This window comes from Trichosurus vulpecula, chromosome 2 (genome assembly GCF_011100635.1).
Source record: "Trichosurus vulpecula isolate mTriVul1 chromosome 2, mTriVul1.pri, whole genome shotgun sequence".
In the NCBI taxonomy this organism is placed as follows: Eukaryota; Metazoa; Chordata; class Mammalia; order Diprotodontia; family Phalangeridae; genus Trichosurus; species Trichosurus vulpecula.
Window position 1 is genome coordinate 452,836,706 of NC_050574.1, and position 19,693 is coordinate 452,856,398.

The 19,693-nt window shown below is 40.9% G+C and overlaps 1 long non-coding RNA gene across 2 annotated transcripts in view; it reads left to right on the top strand.

Moving 5' to 3' along the window:
• LOC118838016 overlaps positions 1 to 9,122 on the top strand; it is a 92,191-nt gene extending 83,069 nt beyond the window's left edge. For both annotated transcript variants that reach the window (XR_005009586.1, XR_005009585.1), the window contains one exon: positions 7,889 to 9,122. This is a non-coding gene — a long non-coding RNA (uncharacterized LOC118838016). The remainder of the gene's footprint in view (positions 1 to 7,888) is intronic.
• Positions 9,123 to 19,693: the final 10,571 nt, after the last annotated feature.

Genomic DNA, 19,693 nt, shown 5'->3' on the forward strand with positions numbered 1-19,693 from the left:
CTCTCCCCTCCCCACCCACCCTCCCTAAGAAGGCAAGCAATTGAACATAGGTCACATATGTATCATTATGCAAAACCCTTCCACAATACTCATGTTGTGGAAGACTAACTATATTTTGCTCCCTCCTATCCTGTCCCCCTTTATTCCATTTTCTCCCTTGACCCTGTCCCTTTTCAAAAGTGTTTGCTTTTGATTACCTTCTCCCCCTATCTGCCCTCCCTTCTATCGTCCCCCCTTTTTATCTTCTTCCCCTACTTTCCTGTGGAGTGAGATACCCAATTGAGTGTGTATGTTATTCTCTCCTCAAGTCAAATGTGATGAGAGGAAGCTTCACTCAATCTCCCTCACCTGCTCCCTCTTCCCTTCCAACAGAACTGCTTTTTCTTGCCACTTTTATGAGAGATAATTTACCCCATTCTATCTCTCCCTTTATCCCTCTCTCAATATATTCCTCTCTCATCCCTTAATTTGATTTTTTTTAGATATCAACCCTTCATATTCAACTCAGCCTGTGCCCTCTCTCTCTCTCTCTCTCTCTCTCTCTCTCTCTCTCTCTCTCTCTCTCTCTATATATATATATATATATATATATATATATATATATATATGGAATATATGTATATTCCCTTCGGCTACCCTAATACTGAGGTCTCATGAATCATACACATCATCTTTCCATGTAGGAATGTAAACAAAACAGTTCAACTTTAGTAAGTCCCTTATGATTTCTCTTTCTTGTTTACCTTTTCATGCTTCTCTTGATTCTTGTGTTTGAAAGTCAGATTTTCTATTCAGCTCTGGTCTTTTCACTGAGAAAGCTTGAAAGTCCTCTATTTTATTGAAAATCCATATTTTTCCTTGGAGTATGATACACAGTTTTGCTGGGTAGATGATTCTTGGTTTTAATCCTAGCCCCATTGACCTCTGGAATATCATATTCCAAGACCTTTGATCCCTTAATGTAGAATCTGCTAGATCTTGTATTATCCGGATTGTGTTTCCACAATACTCAAATGGTTTCTTTCTGGCTGCTTGTGGTATTTTCTCCTTGACCTGGGAGCTCTGGAATTTGGGGACAATATTCCTAGGAGTTTTCTTTTTGGGATCTTTTTCAGGAGGTGATTGGTGGATTCTTTCAATTTCTATTTTGCCCTCTGGTTCTAGAATATCAGGGAAGTTTTCCTTGATAATTTCTTGAAAGATGATGTCTACGCTCTTTTTTGGATCATGGCTTTCAGGTAGTCCAATAATTTTTAAATTATCTCTCCTGGATCTATTTTCCAGGTCACTGGTTTTCCCAATGAGATATTTCACATTGTCTTCCATTTTTTCCTTCCTTTGGTTCTGTTTTATAATATCTTGATTTCTCAGAAAGTCACTAGCTTCCACTTGCTCCAATCTAATTTTTAGGTAGTATTTTCTTCAGTGGTCTTTTGGATCTCCTTTTCCATTTGGCTAATTCTGCCTTTCAAGGCATTCTTCTCCTCATTGGCTTTTTGGTGCTCTTTTGCCATTTGAATTAGTCTATTCTTTAAGGTGTTATTTTCTGCAGTATTTTTTTGGGTCTCCTTTAACAAGTCATTGACTTGTTTTTCATGGTTTTCTCACATCACTCTCAGTTCTCTTCCCAATTTTTCCTCTACTTCTCTAACTTGCTTTTCCAAATCCTTTTTGAGCTCTTCCATGGACTGAGACCAGTTCATGTTTTTCTTGACGGCTTTAGCTGTAGGCTCTTTGACTTTGTTGATTTCTTCTGGCTGTATGTTTTGGTCTTCTTTGTCAGCAAAGAAAGATTCCAAAGTCTGAGTCTGAATCTGAGTCTATTTTGACTTCCTGTTCATGTTCCAAGCGAACTACTTGACCCTTGAGTTTTTTGTTGGAGTATAACTGCTTGTAAAGTAGAGAGTACTTTGTCCCAAGCTTTAGGGCCTGTCCTGTTGTTTTCCGAGCTACTTCTCCACAGCAAGCTCTGCCACACCGGTGCTCCTCCTCCCCCAAGAACTGCTACGCAGGATTGGGGCCCAGATCCAGGCAGGGCAAAGCAGGATTTACACTCCTGCTCTAATGCGATGCTTAATTCCTCCCACCAGGTGGGTCTGGGGCCAGAAGCAAGTGCAGCTGTAGCTCTGGAAGCAGCTTCAGAGCTGTACTACCTCTGCTGCCCCTGGGGCAGTGGCTGGCTGCAAACTCCTTTGACTCTGTCCCAGAAGTTTTTCCCACTAACCTGCTCTGTTGGCAAACTCCTTTGACTCTGTCCCAGCAGTTTTTCCCACTAACCTGCTCTTTTGGCATTTGTGGGTTGAGAAGTCTGGTAACTGCTACAGCTCGCTGACTCAGGGCCCTAGAGCCTGTTCTGCTGGCTCCCAGTGTGGTTGGTCCTGGTGTGGTCCATGCTGCTCTCTGCTCTGCTCCCAGCTCTGTGTGATAGACCTTACCCAGTGACCATCCAGGCTGTCCTGGACTGGAGCCCTGCTTCCTTCTGCTATTTTGTGGGTTCTGCAGTTCTAGAATTTGTTCAGAGTCATTTCTTTTTTTTTTAATTTAGCCAATCATTTCTTTCTTTCTTTATTTATTTAACATATGTAGTTTTCAGCATTGATTTTCACAACACTTTGAATTACAAATTTTCTCCCCATTTCTACCCTTCCCCCCACTCCAAGATGGCATATATTCTGGTTGCCCTGTTCCCCAGTCAGCCCTCCCCTCTATCACCCCCTCCCCTCTCATCCCCTTTTCCCTTCCTTTCTTGTAGGGCAAGATAAATATCTACGCCCCATTGCCTGTGTATTTTATTTTTTAGTTGCATGCAAAAAATTTATTTTGTTTTTGAACATCTGTTTTTAAAACTTTGAGTTCCAAATTCTCTCCCCTCTTCCCTTCCCACCCACCCTCCCTAAGAAGTCAAGGAATTCAACCTAGGCCAAATGTGTATCATTATGTATAACCCTTCCACAATACTCATGTTGTGAAAGACTAACTTCATTTTGCTCCTTCCCAACCCATCCCGCTTTATTGAATTTTCTCCCTTGACCCTGTCCCCTTTCCAAAGTGTTTGTTTTGATTACCTCCACCCCCATCTGCCCTCCCCTCCATCATCCCCCCCCCTTTTTTTATCTTCCTCCCTCTTCTCTCCTGTGGGGTAAGATACCCAACAGAGTATGTACGGTATTCCCTCCTCAGGCCAAATCTGATGAGAGCAAGGTTCACTCATTCCCCCCTCACCTGCCCTCTCCCCTCCTCCCACAGAACTGCTTCTTCTTGCCACCTTTATGCGAGATAATCCATCCCATTCTATCTCTCCCTATCTCCCTCTCTCAGTATGTTGCTTTCTCATCCCTTAATTTCATTTTATTTCTTTTAGATATCTTCCCTTCATCTTCAACTCACCCTGTGTCTGCTCTCTCTCTCTTTTACATATACATATATATATATACATACATATACACACACATATATGTATATACATACATACATACATATACACATAGATATATACATACATACACATTCACTTATATATATACATAAACATATATATATGCATATTCCCTTCAACTACCCTAATACTGAGGTCTCATGAATCATACACATCATCTTTCCATGTAGGAATGTCAACAAAACAGTTCAACTTTAGTAAGTCCCTTGCAATTTCTGTTTCTTGATTACCTTTACATGCTTCTCTTGATTGTTGTGTTTGAAAGTCAAATTTTCTATTCAGTTCTGGTCTTTTCACTGAGAAAGCTTGAAAGTCCTCTATTTTGTTGAAAATCCATATTTTGCCTTGGAGCATGATACTCAGTTTTGCTGGGTAGGTGATTCTAGGTTTTAATCCTAGCTCCATTGACCTCTGGAATATTGCATTCCAAGCCCTTCGATCTCTTAATGTAGAATCTGACAGATCTTGGGTTATTCTGATTGGATTTCCACAATACTCAAATTGTTTCTTTCTGGCTACTTGCAGTATTTTCTCCTTGATCTGGGAGCTCTGGAATTTGGCAACAATATTCCTAGGAGATTTCTTTTTGGGATCTATTTGAGGAGGCGATCGATGGATTCTTTCAATTTCTATTTTGCCCTGTGGCTCTAGAATATCAGGGCAGTTCTCCTTGATAATTTCTTGAAAGATGGTATCTAGACTCTTTTTTGGATCATGGCTTTCAGGTAGTCCAATAATTATTAAATTATCTCTCCTGTATTTGAAAGTCAAATTTTCTATTCAGTTCTGGTCTTTTCACTGAGAAAGCTTGAAAGTCCTCTATTTTATTGAAAATCCATATTTTGCCTTGGAACATGATACTCAGTTTTGCTGGGTAGGTGATTCTAGGTTTTAATCCTAGCTCCATTGACCTCCGGAATATCGCATTCCAAGCCCTTCGATCTCTTAATGTAGAAGCTGCCAGATCTTGGGTTATTCTGATTGGGTTTCCACAATACTCAAATTGTTTCTTTCTGGCTGCTTGCAGTATTTTCTCCTTGATCTGGGAGCTCTGGAATTTGGCAACAATATTCCTAGGAGATTTCTTTTTGGGATCTATTTGAGGAGGCGATCGATGGATTCTTTCAATTTCTATTTTGCCCTGTGGCTCTAGAATATCAGGGTAGTTCTCCTTGATAATTTCCTGAAAGATGGTATCTAGGCTCTTTTTTTGATCATGGCTTTCAGGTAGTCCAATAATTTTTAAATTATCTCTCCTGGATCTATTTTCCAGGTCAGTGGTTTTTCCAATGAGATATTTCACATTGTCTTCCATTTTTTCATTCCTTTGGTTCTGTTTTATAATATCCTGATTTCTCATAAAGTCACTAGCTTCCACTTGCTCCAATCTAATTTTTAAAGTAGTATTTTCTTCAGTGGACCTCCTTTTGCATTAGGGTAATTCTGCCTTTTCAGGCATTCTTCTCCTCATTGGCTTTTTGGAGCTCTTTTGCCATTTGAGTTAATCTATTTTTTAAGGTGTTGTTTTCTTCAGTGTATTTTTCAGTATTTTTTTGGGTCTCCTTTAGCAAGTCATTGACTTGTTTTTCATGGTTTTCTCGCATCCTTCTCATTTCTCTTCCCAATTTTTCCTCTACTTCTCTAACTTGCTTTTCCAACTCCTTTTTGAGTTCTTCTTTGGCCTGGGACCAGTTCATGTTTTTCTTGGAGGCTTTTGTTGTAGGCTCTATGACTTTGTTGTCTTCTTCTGGCTGTATGTTTTGGTCTTCTTTGTCACCAAAGAAAGAATCCAAAGTCTGAGACTGAATCTGGGTCTGCTTTCACTGCCTGGCCATATTCCCAACCAACTAACTTGACCCTTGAGTTTTTCAGCAGGGTATGACTGCTTGTAGACTAACGAGTTCTATGTTCCACGTTTGGGGGGGAGGTGCCAGCTCTGTCACACCCGCACTCCTCCTTCCCCAAGAACCCCGGCCGGGGCTGGGATTAGATCTTTAGCAGGCTGTGCACTCCTACTCTGATCCACCACTTAATTCCTCCCACCAGGTGGGCCTGGGGCCAGAAGCAGCAGCAACTGTAGCTGCCCCACCTCCGCTGCCCCTGGGGCTGGAAGCCAAACTGTGAACTCCTTCCACTCCCGCAGCTTTTCCCACTAACCTTCTCTGCAATCTTTGGTGTTTGTGGGTTGAGGAGTGTGGTAACTGCCACAGCTCACATATTCAGGGTGCTAGGGGCCCCATCCGCCCGAGTCCACGTTTGGTTGTTCAACGCTGCTCAGGCTGGGCTCTGCTCCACTCCGTTCCCAGCTCCCAGCTCCCAGCTCTGTTTGGGATAGACCTCACCCAGAGACCATCCAGGCTGTCCTGGGCTGGAGCCCTGCTTCCCTCTGCTGTTCTGTGGGTTCTGCCGTTCTAGAATTGGTTCAGAGCCATTTTTTATAGGTTTTTGGAGGGACTCGGTGCGGAGCTCACATTAGTCCCTGCTTACCAGCCGCCATCTTGGCTCCGCCCCCCCCAGAGTCATTTCTTATAGGTGGTTGGAGGGACCTTGGGGGGGAGCTCTCGCAAGTCCCTGCTTTCCCCCTGCTGTCTTGGCTCCCACTTCTCTCCAGACCAGTTTTTATTCCAGTGTGAGAAAGCCACATATGTTTATGGGACTATCAGCAAAAATAAAAGCCCAAATACTGGGGCTATTAAGGCGTCTGAGGCAGCTAGATTGCACAGTGGATAGAATCGGACCCAGAGTCAAGATAATCTCACTAGTGGATGCTGTCTAGTAGTTGTGCTAACCTCTTCCTACCTTAGTTTCCTCATCTGTAACATGGGATAGTAGTAGCATATGCCTTCCAAGGTTATTACGAGATTAAAATGAAGTAATGTTTGTTAAGCGCTTTTCAAACCTTCGAGCACTATGTAAATACTCGTTGTTATTATTTATATTACTGTCATTACTCTTGTAATTGTTACCTAGTGGCAACCTGTGGTTTATTCCTCATACTGATTGATTCCATCTCCTTTCTTGCTTTTCAAGAGAGTGTGGTAGGGGAGGGCAGGGAGGTGGAAACTGCTTGTCGGTCTGCCATCCAGATGTGATCACAGCAAAGCAGTGGGAAAAATCCTGGCTTTGGAATTGGGAGGCAGTGTGGTGTAGGTGGAAAATCCCGGATTTAGAGTTGAGTCACCTTGGTTATAATCTTTGTGTCTCTGCTCTCTATCCGTATAGTGAGATCTCTGTGTAGGACTTTCTTCTTGGCTATATCTTTACTGTGCTGCCTCTAATCAGGCCATCATCTTCGTCCCAGTATATTAATAAACATTTGTAAAGCATCTACTATGTGCCAGGCATTGCGCTAAGTGCCATGAAAAGAGGCAAAAGACATTCACTGCCTTCAAGGAGCTCACAACCTAATGGGGAAGCAACATGCAAACAAATATATATGAGTGATACTCTATAGGACAGAGAGGAATAAATAAGAAGGAGAAGGCACCAGAATTAAGAGGGACTGGGAATACTGGGATTTTGGTTGGGATGTGAAGGAAACCAGGGAAGGTAGTAGGCAGAAATGAGGAGGGAGTGCATTCTAAACATGGAGGACAGCTGGAAATAATGCCTGAAGGTGAGAGATGGAATGTCTTGTGTGGAACAGCCAGGTGGCTGGTGGTCCTGGATCAAAGAGCAAATAGTGGGGAGTAGGGTAAAAAGGAGGGGTTGGAGGGTAGTGTTTAAGGGGAAAAGATGAGTTCGATTTGAGACATATTGAATTTAAGATGTCTATTGGGCATCCAGTTTGAGATGTCTAAATAGTGGTTAGAGATTGGAGGTCAGAGGATAGGCAGATTTAAGAATCATCAACATAGGATGGTAGTTAGATCCATGAGAGCTGATGAGATCACCAAGTGAGGTAATATAGAGACAGAAGAAAAGAAGGCCATTAGTCCCTGACTCTCCAACCTCGGACTCCAGCCCTGGGTCCATCCCACCGCTGTGGGTGAGCTTTCACTTTCTCTTGCCTGAAACCAGGCCTAATTGCCACTTCATAGCTATCTCTAGCTTCCTTCTCCTTTCCCAGCTCTTCTTTAGGTTTTCTTTTTTTTTCATTAGAATGTGAATTCCTCCAAAGTAGAGAGTGTCTTGTTTGCTTATATTTGTAAGTGCTTATTCAGTTCTCTATTATCTATATGACAAGCCACTTATAACCACTTCGTATCTCAATGCTCTTCATCAATAAAATACAGAGGCTGGGCTAGATCAGCTCTAAGGCTCTAAGGCTCCAAGGCTCCAATCTATTAGCCCATGACCTGTGTTTGAATATTGTCTCTCCGTCTTTCACTTTAAGAAGTCTTCTCACCTGTAAAATGAGCACAATAAAACTGGCCCTACCTTCCTCTCAGGAATACTGCGAAGATGAGCGTGTTAATATAAGTGAAAATTATGTTTCTGTTCTTTCATCAGGGCAATCAATATTTGCTATGAATTCCTGGGAGGGTCCCAATGATGCAGGTGTCTGAAGCATCAGGCTGATATCCAAATTCACCAGTGTCTCCTTCATGACTCGTCCTCAGTTACCTACCGAACATTGCCTGAGCATACCAGAAAGGTCTAAGCTGTCTCCAATCTGAACTGACAGTCTCCGCCTCAGGGGATCTGTCTCCAGAAGATTGTGGCTGTGATAGTGCTGTAATTGGCAACGGCTCCAGTGGAGGCAGCCTGTCCTTAGTAAGTCGTGATGACAAGCAAAGTTGTACATCATTCCAGTTGGAGCCCTGAGTGAATCCGGATTGCCTCAAACCACGTTCACAACGACAGGCTGAATTAAAGTCCTCAAATTCAGGTCAATGCTATTGTTCTCTCTCCCTCATTTCCTCCCTACCTCCCTCACTCTCAAAGGGGTGGTGGTGATGGAGAGGGTGTAGAGCTGCCTGCCCAGGAAGGGTTAATATTGCACAAGGGCTGTGAACACAGATCTGATGAACAATCAAACTCTTGAGAGTTGGGCTCCCAGGAAAATAGGGCTTTGTGCTAAGGCCCAATAGGATTTCCCTATCACTAAAAAAGAGTACCTCAGCTACTGTATTTCCCAGTTTATATGTAAAAAACAAAGTGTTGCTGTTTGGGCCCAATAGGATTTCCCTATCACTAAAAAAGAGTACCTCAGCTACTGTATTTCCCAGTTTATATGTAAAAAACAAAGTGTTGCTGTTTGGTGATCAGCATTCCTCCTGGGTCTCCTTTACTACCTTCCTGGCATTAGCTTATCAGTCTCTGTAGTCTCTTTACATTGTCCCTTTGACCTCTGAGACCCCTTTTTAAATTTTAGCATCTTCCTAGTGAGGTTCTTCAATTGAATGTAATCAATTTGCTCCACTTTATAGCCTTGTAACTAGGAATGCTTAGTTCCTGGTATTATGTAAATAGCTCAAAACACTATACCCCAGGGATAAAAGGAACACCCTCCTTCCTGGCTTTTTTTATAGTGAAGTAGACAAAAATGCAGTAAGTTGGAAGATGTGAAGTGAAGGGGAAAGATTACTTTATGACCTATTGGGTAGGACTTTCCATTTTGACTAATATCTAACTCATTGTTTGCAAGATAATCATTCCATATGGGACCTATAGAATGGGATTGTGCATTCTAAGGGAATAACAGAGGTCTTGGCAATTCCCTTGTTCAACACAAAAAAAAAAACCATAGAAGAAGCGTCAAATCTTGGCTCAATCACCAATTATAAAGGCTTTGGTATACATATTTTTTCTGTGTTTAAAATATGCCTTTTAGCACAAATCCTCAAAAGAACATTACCAGTTTGTAAAGTGAAATAGCACCTGGAATGAAGGGGGAAAATTTTTATTCTTAGGTTGCATTCAACAACATGGGTAAATTGAAATGTTTCTAGTAGAGCAGCTTGGTTGACTTGATTGGTTGTGGGTGACTGCATATATGCAGCTTATTTGGAACACTCTTGGAGCCTGGAATTTGGGGGAGGGGAGATTCTAGGAAGTGGGATAAGGATGGAGGAAGAGAGACGGGCAAGTACCCAGGCCCATAACTGAAAACTCCAGGTTCCTCCTGAAATTGTTCCTTCATTTACAAAATAGGATTTAAGAGGGAAAGAAACACAGGGGGCCATGTTTGCACTATTGATCTGCCCTGGAAACCTGGAGTAACAGGACAAAGTGGTAAAATCCTATAGAGAAGAAGGACTATTTCCTTGATCAAATTTATCTCACCCACATACTCCACCAAAGATTTCTATGAATTAGTTAACTCATCATCTAAAGTGCAAATAGCCTGGAGATTATTAAATTTTAGAGTCATCATCTTCATTATTTTTGCCAATAACAATGATAATAACTGACATTTCTACAGTTGCGTTCTGATTATTTGAAATAAAAATCATTTTGATATGGTTTCATTTTGTGTTTCAGTAGTTATACATTTGCATTTCTACTTCCATCAGGCTGACTCAAAAGTCTTACCTTGGCCAAACGAAACCAATTGAACTGGTTTTCCCACGTTTAGCAAGTTTTTTTTGACAGGTAAGTACTGGATTTTGTGCCATACAAAAATGTTTCATTGATCACTTTTGTTGTGCTTCAAAATTCTGTATTTTTCTTTTAAGTCTAAGTGAGCCCAGGCATCTTTTTTAGGCTATCAAACATCAACCCCCAAAAATAGTTTGGGGACTTTTTACTTCCAGTAGTCCTGAAAAGCTTGTCTTCATTGAAGGACTGATGAATTGTGAGAAATTTATTTTTATGCTTAGAAGGAGAATTGTTTAGGAACTGTTAGGAATGCCTTCTGATTGCATTAGGATCATCTTGCCTTACATATAGTAAGTGTCTGATATATGTTTACTTGAACATTAATTCAGAAAGAGTGGCTAACAGTTCCCAGAGTGGATCAGTTGTTACAAAAATAGCTCTTCTAATGGTTATTGTTTAAAAAATCAATAGGATTTTAATAATCATTCTTATTATATCATTCATTAATATATTTTTTTTAAAATTTAAATGTTGATTGTTTCTATATCACCTTCATCTCACAGTAAGAGACATCCATGGCCTCAGAACAAAGAAGACCTAGATTTAAGTCTCACCTGTGATAAATATGCCATGTGAATTTGGACAAATCATTTAAGGTTTCAGTGCTCTGGGCAGCTCATTAAGTTGCAGGAAAGGTGGTAACCTGTTTTGGTAGGGGAATTTCTTCACCTGGGAATTTCCTCTATGGATGAAATGACAGGCAAGGTCACTATCCCTTTAATTTCCTAATACAATCCCACCCCTCCTGCTCACCCATTTACCCAGAGAGCCATGTTTAAAACAAAGAAAATGAAAAAATAATTTTAAAAAAGTAGTTAAGCAAAATTATCCATCTGGTTAATTAAGCCCAACATTGCTCAGTATGCTCGAACTCCACTGTCCCTCACCTCAGCCAAGAAAGGAAGTGTGTTCTAATATTTCTTCTTTTGGTACAAGGTTGGTCATTATAAATTACACCATCTTCCATTTCTATTGGTGGTGGTGGTGTTTCCATTTTGTTATAGACATCACATATACTGTTTTCCTGATTCTGTTTACTTCACCTTACAAACAGTTCATATAAGTCTTCTCATGCCTCCCATAGAAGCTGTGACCAGCTCTGTTTTCAATCTAGACTGGCTCATCCTTCCAAAGACAGCCTGATGGCCACTCCAACATTTAGGAGTTTACCATATTGGTGCTGGCCATAGTGGGACCATCTAGTCCACTTTACCACTACTGTAGCTCAGAATTCCAGAGCTCAAGTGATCCATCAGCTTCAGCATCCCCAGTAACAGGGATTACAGGCCTATGCCACTATTTCCAGTGTCCATGATCTTCAAGATGAGTAAAAAGAAGAGCGGTGTTTTACATTGATTCCTTTCAAAATTCTAAAATAAGTGATTTTAACATTATTTGTGAATACTTAGAAAAGAAGGAGGTAATCATCAACTCATACGAACTCTCTGGTTCTCTTCCATTACTCACTTTTGCTACTCACAGATAGAGAAAATAGATTCCCCTACCAAGGATTCCTGTTCTCTTGGAAAACAGATGAGACACTATACCTTGAATGAATGCACTGAATAGACAAATTTCTGGGGAGACCCAGTGGTTTATATCAGTTGATGAGAGTGGGATGCCTCCTGGAGATGTGGACGAGGAGGTCTCTGGTTCACAAAATACTTAGAACATTCCCATTGAGGAGCCCTACAACCTCTTTTGGTAATAACTGGGCCAGTAACTGCAACAACAAGCACCCTAGCATACCCAAGATGGCCTGCTAGCAGGTTCTTTGATCCGCTTTTAAAGGAAAGCACCTTTATTTTTTGTTAGTTTGTTTTATTATTTAATATTTTTTGGTTTTCAACATTAATTTCCACAAGATTTTGACTTACAAATTTTCTCCCCATTTCTACCCTCCCCCACCCCAAGGTGGCATATATTCTGATTGCCCCTTTCCCTGGGCAGCCCTCCTTTCTGTCACCCCACTCCCTCCCCATTCCCTTTCCTCTTACTTTCTTGTAGGGCAAAATAGATTTCTATACCCCATTTTTATGTATCTCATTTCTCAGTTGCACGTAAAAAACAATTTTTTTTGCCATTTGTTTTTTAGAACTGTGAGTTCCAAATTCTCTCCCCTCTTCCCTCCCCACCTACCCTCCTTCAGAAGGCAAGCAATTCAACGTAGGCCACACATGTATCATTATGCAAAACACTTCCGTAATAGTCATGTTGTGAAAGACTAACTGTATTTCCCTCCAACCTATACTGTCCCCCACTACTCAATTTTCTTCCTTGACCCTGTCCCTTTTCAAAAGTGTTTGCTTTTGATTACCTCCTCCCCTGATCTTCCCTCCCTTCTATCATCACCCCTCTCTTATCCCCATCCCCCTTACTTTCCTATAGGGTAAGATATCCATTTGAGTGTGCTTTAAGTCAAATCTGATGAGAGCGAGATTCACTCATTCCCTTTCACCTGTCCCCTCTTCCCTTCCAATAGAACTGCTTTTTCTTGTCACTTCTATGTGAGATAATTTACCTCATTTTATCTCTCCCTTTCTCATACCAATATATTCCCCTCTCACCCCTTAATTGTATTTATTTATTTTTAGATGTCATCCCTTCATATTCAACTCACCCTTTGTGTATATATATGCATATTCCCTTCAAATACCCAAATACTGACCAAGGTTTCATGAGTTACAAATATCATCTTTCCATGTAGGAATGTAAACAAAACAGTTCAACTTTAGTAAGTCCCTTATGATTTCTCTTTCCTGTTTACCTTTTCATGCTTCCCTTGATTATTGTATTTGAAAGTCAAATTTTCTATTAAGCTCTGGTCTTTTCATCAAGAATGCTTGAAAGTCCTCTATTTTATTGAAAGTCCGTATTTAGAAGATGGCGGCTGAAAAGCAGGGACTAGCATGAGCTCCCTGCCAAGTCCCTCCAAAAACCTATAAAAAATGGCTCTGAACCAATTCTAGAACTGCAGAACCCACAAAAGAGCAGAGAGAAGCCGGGCTCAAGCCCAGGACAGCCTGACTGGTCTCTGGGTGACGTCTATCCTGCACAGAGCTGGGAACAGAGCAGAGCGGAGCGGAGCAGAGCCCAGCGTGGGCAGCGCGGACCAAGCAGACCAGGAGACGGGCGAAGCGTGCCCTAGCGCCCTGAATCAGTGAGCTGCAGCAGTTACTAGACTTCTCAACCCACAGACACCAAAGACAACAGAGAAGGTTAGTGGGAAAAGCTGCGGGAGTGGAAGGAGTTTGCGGGTTCGGCTACTGCCCCAGAGGCAGCGGAGGTGGGGCAGCTACAGAAGTACAGCTGCAGTTGCTTCTGGCCCCAGGCCCACCTGGTGGGAGGAATTAAGTGGCAGATCACAGCAGGAGTGCACAGCCTGCTGAAGATCTAAGCACAGTCCAGGTTGGGGGTTCTTGGGGAAGGAGGAGTGCTGGTGTGGCAGTGATGGCTGTAATAGCTCTGAAATCAACAGCGCATTCCCCCAAGCTTGGAACATAGAACTCTTTAGTCTACAAGCAGTCATACCCTGCTGAAAAACTCAAGGGTCAAGTTAGTTGGTTGGGAATATGGCCAGGCAGCGAAAGCGCACCCAGATTCAGTCTCAGACTCTGGAATCCTTCTTTGGTGACAAAGAAGACCAAAACATACAGCCAGAAGAAGTCAACAAAGTCATAGAGCCTACAACAAAAGCCTCCAAGAAAATCATGAACTGGTCTCAGGCCATGGAAGAGCTCAAAAAAGGATTTGGAAAAGCAAGTTAGAGAAGTAGAGGAAAAATTGGGAAGAGAAATGAGAAGGATGCGAGAAAACCATGAAAAACAAGTCAATGGCTTCCTAAAGGAGACCCCAAAAATATGCTGAAAAATACACTGAAGAAAACAACACCTTAAAAAATTAACTGAAATGGCAAAAGAGCTCCAAAAAGCCAATGAGGAGAAGAATGCCTTGAAAGGCAGAATTAGCCAAATGGAAAAGGAGGTCCAATGGACCACTGAAGAAAATACTACCTCAAAAATTAAAGTGGAGCAAGTGGAAGCTAGTGACTTTATGAGAAATCAAGATATTATAAAACAGAACCAAAGGAATGCAAAAATGGAAGACAATGTGAAATATCTCATTGGGAAAACCACTGACCTGGAAAATAGATCCAGGAGAGATAATTTAAAAATTATTGGACTACCTGAAAGCCATGATCAAAAAAAGAGCCTAGCTATCATCTTTCAAGAAATTGTCAAGGAGAACTGCCCTGATATTCTAGAGCCACAGGGCAAAATAGAAATTGAAAGAATCCATCGATCGCCTCCTCAAATAGATCCCAAAAAGAAATCTCCTAGGAATATTGTCATCAAAGTCCAGAGCTCCCAGATCAAGGAGAAAATACTGCAAGCAGCCAGAAAGAAACAATTTGAATATTGTGGAAACACAATCAGAATAACCCAAGATCTAGCAGCTTCTACATTAAGAGATCGAAGGGCTTGGAATATGATATTCTGGAGGTCAATGGAGCTAGGATTAAAACCAAGAATCACCTACCCAGCAAAACTGAGTATCATGCTCCAAGGCAAAATATGGATTTTCAATAAAATAGAGGACTTTCAAGCTTTCTCAGTGAAAAGACCAGAACTGAATAGAAAATTTGACTTTCAAACACAAGAATCAAGAGAAGCATGAAAAGGTAATCAAGAAACAGAAATTGCAAGGGACTTACTAAAGTTGAACTGTTTTGTTTACATTCCTACATGGAAAGATGATGTGTATGATTCATGAGACCTCAGTATTAGGGTAGCTGAAGGGAATATTCATATATATATATATATATATATATAGTTTATATATATATATATATATATATATATATATATATATATATATATATAGTTTATATATATATATATAGTTTATACATATATATGTATATGTGAGTGTGTATATGTGTATATATATATATGTGTGTGTGTGTGTATATATATATATATATATATATATATATATATATATATATATATATATATATATATATATGGAGAGAGAGAGAGAGAGAGCGGACACAGGGTGAGGTGAAGATGAAGGGAAGATTTCTAAAAGAAATAAAATCAAATTAAGGTATGAGAGAGGAATATATTGAGAGAGGGAGATAGGGAGAGAAAGAATGGGGTAAGTTATCTCACATAAAAGTGGCAAGAAAAAGCAGTTCTGTAGGAAGAGTAGAGAAGTCAGGTGAGGGGGAATGAGTGAATCTTGCTCTCATCAGATTTGACCTGAGGAGGGAATACCATACATACTCAATTGGGTAGCTTACCCCACAGGAAAAAAGGAGGAAGAAGAAAATAAAAAAGGGGGTATGATGGAAGGGAGGGCAGATGGGGGTGGAGGTAATCAAAAACAAACACTTTCAAAAGGGGATAGGGTCAAGGGAGAAAATTCAATAAAGGGGGATAGGTTAAGAAGTAGCAAAATATAGTAAGTATTTCACAACATTAGTATTGTGGAAGTGTTATACATAATGATACACATGTGGCCTATGTTGAATTACTTGCCTTCTTAGGGAGGGGGGGTGGGAAGGGAAGAGGGGAGAGAATTTGGAACTCAAAGTTTTAAAAACAGATGTTCAAAAACCAAAAAAAAAGTTTTCACATGCAACTAGATAATAAGATACACAGGCAATGGGGCATAGAAATTTATCTTGCCCTACAAGAAAGAAAGGGAAACGGGGATGGGTGGGGAGTGGGGTGACAGAAAGGAGGGCTGACTAGGGAACAGGGCAACCAGAATATACGCCATCTTGGAGTGGGGGGGAGGGTAGAAATGGGGAGAAAATTTGTAATTCAAACTCTTGTTAAAATCAAAGCTGGAAACTAAAAATATTAAATTAAAAAAATAATAAAAAAATAAATAAAGTCCATATTTGGCCCTGGAGTATTATACTCAGTTTTTCTGGATTGGTGATTCTTGGTTTTTTTATCCTAGTTCCCTTCACCTCCAGAATGTCATATTCCAAGACTTTTGATCCCTTAACATAGAAGCTGCTAGATCTTGTATTATCCTGATTATGTTTCCACAATACTCAAATTGTTTCTTTCTGGCTGCTTGTGATATTTTCTCCTTGACCTGGGAACTCTGGAATTTGGCTGCAATATTCCTAGGAGTTTTCCTTGTAGGATCTTTTTCAAGAGGTGATGGGTAGATTCTTTCCATTTCTATTTTATCCTCTGATTCCAGAATATCAGGGCAGTTTCCTTGATAATTTCTTGAAAGATGATGTCTAGGCTCTTTTGTTGATCATGGCTTTCAGGTAGTCCAACAATTTTTAAATTCTTTCTCATGGATCTATCTTCCAGGTCAGTGGTTTTTCCAATGAGATATTTCACATTGTCCCCTATTCTTTCATTCTTTTGGTTCTGTTTTATAATTTCTTGATTTCTCATAAAGTCACAGGCTTCCAATCTAATTTTTAGGTAGTATTTTCTTCAGTGGTCTTTTGGACCTCCTTTTCCATTTGGGTAATCCTGCCTTTTAAGGCATTCTTCTCCTCATTGGCTTTTTGGAGCTCCTTTGCCATTTGGATTAGTCTATCTTTTAAGGTGTTATTTTCTTCAGTATTTTTTTGGGTCTCCTTTAGCAAGTCATTGACTTGTTTTTCATGATTTTCTTGAACCACTTTCATTTCTCTTCCCAATTTTCCCTCTACTTCTCTTACTTGCTTTTCCAAATCCTTTTTGGAGTCTTTCATGGCCTGAGACCAATTCATATTTTTCTTGGAGGCTTTAGATGTAGAGTTTTTCACTTTGTTGACTTCTTCTGGGTGTATGTTTTGATCTTCTTTGTCACCAAAAAAGATTCTATAGTCTGAGTCCTTTCACGTTGCTTGTTCATGCTCCCAGCCAACTACTTGACCCTTGAGCTCTTTATCAGGGTATGACTGCCTTCAGAGTGGCAAGTGCTTTGTCTCAAGCTTCAGGGGTTTTGCACTGCTGTTTTTGCAGCTATTTTTACCCAGAAAGCTCTGCTACACCAGTGCTCCTCTTACCCCAAGAACCGCCATCCAGGACCACAACTCAGATCCAAGAAGAGCAAAGCAAGAGAACCCTGCCTCTTTGCCAGCAAATAGCTCCCTGCACTCTTGCTCTGATTTGCCTCTTGATTCCTCACATTGTGTGGTCCAGAGACTCCAGAAGCAGTTGCAGCTGGAGCTCTGGAAGTAGCCACAGGAGCTTCCTGCTGCTGCCACCACCACTCCACTTCCTCTGCCCCTGGGGCTGGGGCTGGACTGCACTCTTCTCTCACCAAGATCCAGCAGTTTTCCCAGTAACCTGCTCTGTTGTCTTTGTCGTTTGTGGGTTGAGAAGTCTGGTAATTGCTACAGCTCAGTGATTCATGGCCCTAAGGCCTGCTCCACCTGATCTATTCCAGGCCTGGTCATTCCTGGCTTGGTCCATACTGGGCTGCACTCCGCTCCCAGTGCAGTGAGATAGACCCTTCCCAGTGACCATTTAAGCAGTCCTGGGCTGGGTTTTGTAGCTCTAGAATTTGTTCAGAGCCATTTTTACAGGTGTTTGGAAGGATTTGGGGGAGGGTTTACACGAGTCTCTGTTTTCCAGCTGCCATCTTGGCTCTGTCCCCCAGGAAAGCAACTTTAAAGGGGTCAACAATCTTCTTTAATTACATTCACTAGTTCAGGGGAAAAGTCAGTCCCCTGAACATTAGAGAAAATACAAGCAGAGAAGATACAGAGAAATTACAAGCAGAGAAATTAGCACAGACCAACAGACAGGGCTCTGACTGCCTGAATAAAAGCAATATTGCTATACACTTTACATACACCACTGGATGGAGAGAGCTTTTACGTCCAAGCAGTCGAGGGGCTCTGAACATACGGCTACTCAGAGTCTCCACCAGGAAATAAAAAGTCCTTCTCATAAGTGAACTCCCAAAGCAAAATACCAGCTCAGAGTATATATATACTTCTCAGAGCCAGAAGGCATCACAACCCTCATGGTTCAGTGCCTAATTAGAAATTAGCAAAAGGTGTGAAAGCCTTCCTACAAACCAGCCTCCCGTAAGCAAGCTTCCCTTAATTGGCTCCACGTGAGGCCTATTAATGGGCAGGAAAGATTTACATCTCATGAACATTACAGTAACTGGGTCAGATCATCAATCCTAGGCCATTCCTACTGTTTGTCTTTATAGGGTACTGTATTAAGCACAGAGGAGTGTGTGAGTTAATGAGTATTGATTCCAGGTGTATAAATGAATTCTGTTCATTGTTTCTCCTCTCAATATGAATTTGTGTTTTCTGTCTCAGAGTATTTTGAGAACTTCTTCCCCCATTTACCCAACGTGGCTTCTATTGGTAACTCACTCACATCAAGGAAGAATACAAACATTTATTAAACACCTAATAAGTGTCAGGCAATGTTCTAAGCACTTCACAAATATTATCTCATTTATACTTGAATCAACCCTGGGAGGCAGGCATTACTGTTACTATCTCCATTTTACAGTTGAGGAGATTGAGGCATACAGAGCTTATGTGACTTTTCCAAAGTGTATAAGGCTGGATTTGAACTTGGATCTTCTTGATTTCAGGCCTAGCGCTCTATCCCCTGCACCCTCTAGTTGTTAAGGGCATTGTCAAGTACACCCAAATTGGATCCAGTCCTGGACATAGCAGAATAAATGTTGTCAGCCAAACAGGACCTGAGACTGAGGACGAATTTCTCATTATGTATACAAGTAGTTTTATTGAACTCTTTACCAACGGGTGGGCATTTTACAGGCTGGGGGACTGCTATCAGCACACCCATCATCTGTCTATCTTAAATGTAGGGGACATCTATGCTCTCTTCACATCAGTCTCCTTTAAATATTACATGTTGGTCCTTCAAGGACCCATCATTTTATCAGAACCCATCTTCACTTTATGAAGAATTGAAGTTGAAGAATGCTAAAAATGCAATGGAGAAAGGAAGGGGAGTGAGGGAGATGAGCAAATTGTAATATGGCAAATGAGAAATTATTTATGAGAAGAACTATGAAGAATTTCATCAGAAAAATGTAAGACCAGCCTTCATGTCCCTTTGGTATCTATGTGATACTAAGAGAACACAAAATGTTTCCCAGAATGTTAGGTGGATATTCTTTTTTTTTTTTTTCTAGGCTGAGCCTTCCTTGGACTAATTTTGTTGTACTTTTCACTTGATATTGGGATGAAATGAGATACTTGTGTTCAGCGGTTAACCCAAGATTTACTTAACCACAGCAATAGAATTATATTAAACAATGAAATTCATTGAAGACACCACCAACCTCATTCAGAGAAGTGAAGGTCCTCTGCCTAAACTGCCAGATAACAGCTGCGATAACTCACAGTTGTTTTGTTTTCAGGCCACTTGGAAGTGTTATCAATAGCCCCAGTCCTTAACTCCCTCTGTGGATAAATCTTAAGGATGCTTTCAGTTCCTTTTAACAGATCAAACAAAGCAAAAGTTGCTTAATTAGGGGTTTAGATACTGCTCCCCAATCCTATTCTGGATTTATGAGATTGAGGAGAATGAACAGGCACATACAGGTTGTGACCTTCAGTACTAGGAAGGAGGGTTTTTTTAATCTCAGATCTGCTTGTAAACCTTATTTTTCATGATGACCGGTCAGAAGCTCAACTGGGACTTTTATGCAAATAGAAGGAAAAAAACAGGAAAATTAATGATT